Here is an 8,639-nt window from a genome sequence, read left to right on the forward strand (position 1 = left end):
TGCAGCTCCAACAACTTATGACGATATCAAATCAACAACAGGAGAAGGACATGGAAATGTGTGTGTGTGTGTGTGTGTGTGTGTGTGTGTGTGTGTGTGTGTGTGTGTGTGTGTGTGTGTGTGTGTGTGTGTGTGTGTGTGTGTGTGTGTGTGTGTGTGTGTGTGTGTGTGTGTGTGTGTGTGTGGGTGTGTGGGTGTGTGGGTGTGTGGGTGTGTGGATGTGTGTGTAGAGAAACATGTTCAGTGACTGTTTCACACTACAGCAGTTCAAGATGAAGGAACTTCAATTAAACATTATTGTCACGCAGACCTGTCGGAAATTCACTGGTTCCCGCTTAGTAAATGTGACTATTCACTTCCTTTCTCCATTTTATAACATATCTTAGTTTAGTGTCAGAGAGTAAGTGATGGGTAATGGGAAGATTTGTTTGTTGAAACAATTATTCATACTCACAGTCCAATAGGGATGCAATCATTTTTCAGAATATCGAAAAAAGTAATAATCATATTAGTAATCATATTGTTCATATGTTGAAAAAGACTATCCTCACATAGTTAAAAGCAGGAAACAGTCACGTTCAATGTAGCGTTCCTTTTAAATGACTAAAACTATTTATCAATTATCTAAATTGCTGATGATTCATTTCTAGTCACCTGGCCAATCAATTAATCAACTTATCATTCAAGTTTCCAAAAACTGGTTGCAAATATTTATAAAATATTTTTTTTGTAACAGGTTTCATTCAAAGCGCATGCAAAATATAAAATACCAGAAATTGATTTTAAAAATGGAGCAATGAGCTGAATAATTTCACCGTGTGTGTTGTAGCCATAGTCTGTATACAAGGCTGAGGCTCATGGAAACAGGGATGAGAGTGGGTTGTCGAAGGATCTTTAACATATTAGGATTATTTGATGGCGAATTATCATTAAAACCCTGGGAGGCAGCAAACAAAAAAAAAGCAGAGTGAACACTGCTCAAACCACTCCTCCGTTTCTACAGTGCTCCCTCCCTCTCCTATCGCCCCCACACCCCAGGTTTCAGTTCCTCTCCTGCTAGTGTTCTGTGAGCCAGGGGGGGAAGCTCTACACATGGTGTGGGCGTGAGGAAGAGTCAGAGCCACCATGCCAAACCCTCACCCATCTCCCGACAGTTAGTCCTGGCCACACTGCAACCGGGATGTGGCCGAAAAACCAGCAGCACTGCTCCGGTGTCCTGGCTAAAGATAGCTCCAGGCTGTGGTCTGGCTGGGGGGAGAGAAAGGAAGGGCACAGCTAACCGTCACCAAGGAACACCTTCACCACTACTGCACTGCCAACTTCTCCTGACTTCACCCCGCTGTTATGAGCCATTGAAAGAAGATGTGTGCACTTCCCTCAACTGTCATTGTCCTTGCACTCATTCAAAAGATTTGTTGAAGTAGTTATCTGACGTCTACTTGTTTTATTTAATACACATTTTCCCTTTTTTGTTAAACACAAAAGACAGAAGGGATTTAACCTAAAACCAGTGAAAAAAATTAAATAAAAGGTTAACGAATCCAAACACCTGTTGCGCAATTTTTAAATAAATAAAATGAAAGATATATGCTTTGTGCATTTGAGGGTACAGTGAAGACTGTCAATTATAGATTTAGTCTGGCCATCAGAAATGGAATCGGATAAAAACTTCCAAACATTACACACATGTGTGAGGGGGTACGACTTTAGAATGAGCAGACAGAGATCACCTGAATGGACATTTTTTCCATTAACATGGATCAGCCTACTGAGGTGAAATCATTATTTTGTATTACTCATTTCTTTGTTATTGTCCTCTTTAGGTTACTGTGTAATACTCATGATGCTCAGCACATATTGTTCCTGTTGTATAATGAAAAAGGGTTTGCTGATGGTTGGTGCAAACCTCACTTGTGAACATACTGTCTCATGGGAAACGGGAACAGTGAAGTGTCCTATGTGACCCAAAGTTATGTTCAGGTACATAACAGTTTTGTTAGTTATGAACTAACTGAACAGAAAATCCTTAGTTTGCTTTGTGAGTTAGGTTAATTATAATATGATATAGGGGATTCAGTTCATTTCTGATGAGTTATTCTCTTTGAAGGATTAGGAACCAGACTGAGAGTCTGCAGCCGTGTGAGGCTGTAAGGCACAATGGGGCTTCAAGCTTAATGCTAATGTCAGCATGCTAACATGCTCAGTGACAATGGTAATATGCTGATAGCAGGTAATATTTGCCATATTCGCAGTCTTAGGGTGCATTCCAATACCAATACTTCCATACTAGTTAGCATGCCAGAAAGAGTCCAAATACATGAATAACAATTGTAGTATATCAAAAATACATAACATTTAATTTATCTGACACTTTTATCCAAAGCGACTTTCATTAATACACAACATACAGTATGTCCTATAACATTGGGTTGCATTTTTCAATATGCAAACAAGCATGCTCTTTAGGTTGTTCTGCAAGCAAAAGAGTTTAGGCACAATGTTATGACGAAATAGTGTGTCCCAATTGTATGCATACTGCATGCTAAGTACACACTTTTTAAATGGAAGTTGCAGTATGCAGTATTATAAAAAGAAAAAAGGAAAGGTATATGAATTTTAAAACCCAGGGTTAGTTTGGCCAGATAGCATGCTAAACTTTGCTAGTTTGCCCTTAACGCCAAAGGACAGCTAAGGCTGATGAAAATGACATTACTTTTGCAGTTATTTGGAAAAATGATTGGACAAATCAAAGGTTTGAGCAGATGTAGATGTTACATAAAAAGTCAAGTGGACTGACCGAACAACCAACACTTCCATCTCTAAAGCCCTATCGTTAAGTGTCCTGTTTTAGAAAGCAAGCTTTTTGTGGCCTGTGTTTTTTGTAGGAACTGGATAAGGAGACACAGTTCCTCCAAATAAAATATACACTGTAATACTCCACTGTGGGCAAATGATCTCTGCAAAGCCCACAGCCACAATTCATGAACCAAAGATGTGATAAATCAATAAGAACTTGTGACATGCCAACTGTATTACAAAGAACAAAGGATACAACGCTACAGGCTTGAACAGAAAACACTTCTTCATCTACGGAGGTTGTACGGTCACCAACAATAAGCATCAATCACTCCACAACAGAAGAAGACATAAGAGGATGCCGCTAAAAACATCTGCCATGGAATCACTGGTTCATCAAACGACAAACAAATGTTTGTACTACTGTAAGATTGAAAAACAGATACACAAGAACAGCTTGTGATGGCTGATTAGCTATCCGCCTAGCCTGCAGAGCAGACTGACTTTAGCAGGGCACGTTTTCCCCTGGTGAATGTTTGTTTGAACAAGCTGAGGTTCAGAACAAGAGGTGTGTTCATGTTTGTGAGGTAGATAAGAAGGAGACTTAGGTGGTTGTTATTCAGACTGTGTGGCTCTTGTGTTGTGTAGCTGCTGACTCGCTGTAAGTCAGAGCAAGAACCCTTCATATATGGCAAAATGGATAAACTTTTACATTGTTTTGCCTCTTCCTCCATTCACAAACGCACTCATACACAGATAGCAACACCTACTACACATGATGTAAGCTAAAGTCGGGAACAATTCATTGGTTCAGTTTCTTGCCCAGGGACACTTGGACATGTGGCAGGTGGCGGGGGATCAAACCACCCTGCAATCTGTGGTCGACCGCCCTAACCTGCTTAGCCACAGCCGCCCCCACTATGTATATTATGAACACGTTCATTTGTTTTACAGAAAGACTACCATAAAGTACAGGCACCAACTTCCTTTCGCTTTCATCTTGCATTTGTTTTGACCTCCTCCTCCTCCTCCTCCTCCCTTGGCTCCATCTGCCCATTAGCCTCCTCCTCTTCCTTCATCTCTTCATCCTCCCTCCATCCACCCCTCACTCCATCTCTCCTTTCTGTCCTGCATGCCAGTTCAAACACCCAGAAATCAGCCTACGCTCGTTAGGAGCCTCATCATCTCCTCTTTCCTCCAATCGTTTCCCTCCATTGGACTCATGCTGTGGTCACGGCAGACGCGCTTGGGAGGCACCTATCAAAATAAGCAGTCTAGCTCCAAGTCATCCAGTATGTATATGTGTGAGCGTAACAGCTGGCACACACACACACTGCAAGACATCTTATGGCAAACACCGACCACATCAAGGATGCCATGTGAGCGGAGATGCAAAACAGTATCATCATCATTATCGTCATCACTGCCACACAACCGTCTCGATCATCATCAATATCTTTCTCGAGCCGTCTCTTTCTCTTCTGTTGAACTCTCAGAACTGGCTGGTACCATCATCAGACACACACACACACATCTGGGTAACACACATCCTTCCTTTAACGACGGTTGGGGTTTGGTGGAGACTAATTAGAAAGTTAACTGGCTGCACAAACAAACACTAAAAGGGCGTCACTCTCTCTGCGCTAATTTGTGAAGAAAACAGTCGGGGGTGGATGTGTGGCGTGAGCTCAAATGATTGAATAGATGAATGCGTGTAAACAGGTGTGTGCCAGAAAAGCCCTAACAGAGTTTACTCAATACGTCTAATATCTAAATATTATTTAAAAAATCCCACACAACCATCTCATACAATATGAGGAATGATGCATTCTCTTGTTTTCGTTTGAAATGCATCGATCCATTTTCTCTCCATCACATAGTTTTTGTTGTTTAGCGAAGGCCTTATCAGATAGTTTTGAAAATGAAACAGATACCCATGTGGACACATTCCTAGCATATCAAGACGTTTCAAGCGTGATTTCCCAAAAACGTCCGGCACGACATTCCTATGTGATGATATATCACATTACCTAAACGTACTTCTTTTATCACGGTCTGTTGAAATTGTGCTTTTTAGCGTTTTTAGACAGATTTGGAGAGACAGAGTTGAAATGGGGCAAAGAGGGGAGGACATGCTGAGAATGACCCGGGCCGCACTCAAACCCGAGTCTGCTGCTAAGAGGACTGAGCCTCAAGGGGTGGGAGCATTAACCACTACACCATGTGCAGCCCCCTAAAATCATCTTTTTAAAGGGTGAATGTTAATGAGTAGTGCGGACATCCACAGTGTAAAAACAATGCAGTACTGCATTGGTTGGATATTTACTTTCATATTTACAAGGTGAAAGTACACACACATACATACATAGATACATACATACATACTGTACATACATAGAAACTACGTAGGCTTCACATACAGTATTATCAGAAGCATGATAATGCTGTTATTGTGTTTCACTTTTAACAATGCATTGTATAAGTTTCACATGTAAAATTTGATTGTGTAAAGTAACTAAAGCTTAAAGTGGCTACAAGGAACTTTGGCGGCTGGCGGCCCCTTTGGACAAAAGCGGTAGTATTTTTACGTAAAGCTGTTTTCTAGCGCTTGCCGGCCGGTACGACTGTCAAATGATTAGGACACAATATAGTGCATGTCTGTGTTGAAAGTGTGAGGTTACGGAATCTTTTCGGCTCCGTGAGAGTGGTTAGTGAGTGACAATGCATCAACTCAATGCCAGTCAGTGCCACACACACCTGATTGCAATGAGTTGATGCAGTGTCACTAACCACCACTCTCACGGAGCTGAAAGATTCCGTGCCCTTACAGAAAGCGAATGAAAGAGAGACGGCAGTATGCATCACGATGAGGCAATGTTAAATGTTGTTGTAAATAATGACTATTTGAGATGAATAATGGTCATCTGATGATGATGATGATGAATCAAAGTAAAATGTATTTTAGTACAGTCCATAACTTAGGAGTAAACACTGCAGCACTAGTTCACTCCCGTTAAATTGTTAACACATTGCTTGGCAACGCCCTCCTCCCGCCCGTCTATCACTCTCCCTTTTAGCTTTTCTTCATTGAATTTTCTCTTTTTCTTTGATGGTTCTGCCCCGTTATCAGCCATTATGACGACAAAATAACTGTCTCAAACAAGACTCCCCTTCTCCTACCTTGAGGAATAGGCTACGTTTGCTGTTAAAGGTAAGTTATGATTATCAGAGGAAAAATTAGGCTTTTTTAAAGGTATTCAAAGTTGTCCGATAAGTGTAGAGGAGTAACTATTGGTGTGAACAAGTAATGAACAGAAAAAACTAAAACAATTGTACCTAAATAAACTTATTAAGTATATTTGCTTTAGACCAGTTGAAACGTGTTCTCGTTTTTTCAGCAGGTGCTGTTTACCTGGCAGATCAGAGCGCGCGCGTGTGTGTGTGTGTGTGTGTGTGTGTGTGTGTGTGTGTGTGTGTGTGTGTGTGTGTGTGTGTGTGTGTGTGTGTGTGTGTGTGTGTGTGTGTGTGTGTGTGTGTGTGTGTGTGTGTGTGTGTGTGCATGCAGAGGTGATTGTGGGGAAAGCCCTTCTGGCAGGGAGTCCTGGCCGTGACACAGAGCTCCACAGCAGCCGGAGATGTGGGCTCGGTGCCAGTGGGCTTCGCGCCAGTCGCCCTCCCTCTCGCCCTCCCACTCTCTCTCTCTCTCTCTCTCCGACATGTTTAAAGAGCAGAGCCTTAGCGGACACAACAAACATGCACACTTTACAACCACTGAGCGGGCAGTGTACAGCGTTTTTTTTTTTTTTTTTTTTTTTTTTTGAGCTTGTACAGTGTACACTGAAAGCAGCTGCTGAGAGCCGAGGGGAACTGCTGGGCTTGATATAATGCTCTGTGGGTTTGTCACTATTGACGACCCCTTTCCCATGTCACACACTAAAAAATAGTCCAAATATGAATATTAAAGCATATGTAATAGTGAAGACATTTCACTGATGACATGTGCATGATGGTGGCATCAGATTAAGCAGACCCCCCAGCTTTAAATTACAGATCAAGCGACCTTTAATATCAGGGGGGGATTTGCTAAAGAAGATATGACTCAGTCAGTCCAAGTTCTAGTTCTGAGTTTGTAAATATTTACAAATTAATCACTCCATTTCTTTTAACAATAATGACAAGTGAGCACGAGAAAAACGTAGCCCCCTCTTTATGAATAGTCAAAAAAGACTGGAAAAAACTCATTAACAGTTAAGTGGATTGACAGCAGGTCACAGATTATTCCAAAAAGATACCAACTTGTTCATATGGATGTCTTTTGCCACTGGACACAACACTGACTCCTCCATGTGTTAAGAGATCCTGACTGTCAGAGAGTTTATTTTCCATTGTTGACTATAGGACAGGGCGCCATGTTGCTTTTTCAACAAATCACAAAACCTGGTATCCGGTTATATGAAAACAACAGCGTTCAAATGAGCCTTGTGCAGGCTGGCTGGTGATGGGGAAATGTGACTGACAGACCTGGTGAAGCTGCTCATTCAGACGTGAAATCGCCCCTACAGTGTCAGCCCTGAAAGGCTCTACGGATCATTGTCCAAAGCCATTAGACTACTGAGTGCTGACAAAATGACCTGAAGATTGACGTAGTCCGGTATGTGCTTCGCAGCTGTTTTAAAAACCAAGGATATCTATGAGTGAAATGAAGTTGTACTGGTTAAAACACACGCAGCCTGTAGGTCTGAGCCGCTCCATCCAGCCACCATGGCACTCGGACACTTTTGTTTCCTGGGCTGCCACCGGCTCTCTCTCTCTCTCTCTCTCTCTCTCTCTCTCTCTCTCTCTCTCTCTCTCTCTGATTCAGATGGGGTCAGCAACAAACAATCTCTAAGTTTGGCAACGTCAGCTGGGCTTAAAACAACAGGCATTGTTAAACAGGCTTTTGTTTACAGAAATCTACAGGTTTGAATAGGTCCCACGGCCTTTTCCATTTTTCTCCCTTTCCTTCTGCTAACTTTCCTCTGTTTTGTTTCTTGTTTGCTGAACGCCCCCGCGCCCAACCCCCCACCTCCCCTCTTTATCCGCCCTCCGTGTGTATTTTTAAAGCATGTTTGGGGTAATGGAAGGGAAAAAGGAGGGAAGTAGCGCGTGTGTGTGTGTGTGTGTGTGTGTGTGTGTGTGTGTGTGTGTGTGTGTGTGTGTGTGTGTGTGTGTGTGTGTGTGTGTGTGTGTGTGTGTGTGTGTGGGGTGGGTTAAAGGTAGAGACTTGTAAAAATAACATTCTTGCATAAACAGGCAGGACCTTGAAAAATGGGCAGTGGGCAGCCTGCATTCCTTGAATTTTTTTGAAACTCGATCAGGTTCGGAGTATAAGAGAGAGGCTGCAGGCACCTTCAGGCGGATGACGGGCGTGCGACAGGCGAGCATGAGGGAAGCAGAGAAAGAGAGAGAGAGAGAGAGACAGAGAGAAAACATAACAACATCACAAGAACTAGATGAAGGGAAGGAAGAGAACGAGACCAGCTGACTGAAGGGAGCGACAGAGGAAAAGACAGATAACTCAGACGTTCAGGGTTATTTCAGCTCAGAGCAGCGGTGTGACAGTTGGAGAGAAGAATGGACTCTTTTACAAGCAGCTTTTGTTACGTTTGAATGAGAAACTTACAGCGTAATATGACTGAATCGTATTACTACACACGCACAGCTCCGCCAGTATCACCGTCACCTGTTGCCGCTCACAGATGAGTCTTTGTATCCAAGCACATTGAACCTGATCAGAGGGAAGCTACCAAAGTCGGTGTACAATACAAACTGAGGAAGCAACTGTACAGGGCTTTATTAAAGCT

This window comes from Ammodytes marinus (assembly GCF_949987685.1).
Source record: "Ammodytes marinus genome assembly, chromosome: 7".
NCBI lineage: Eukaryota > Metazoa > Chordata > Actinopteri > Uranoscopiformes > Ammodytidae > Ammodytes > Ammodytes marinus.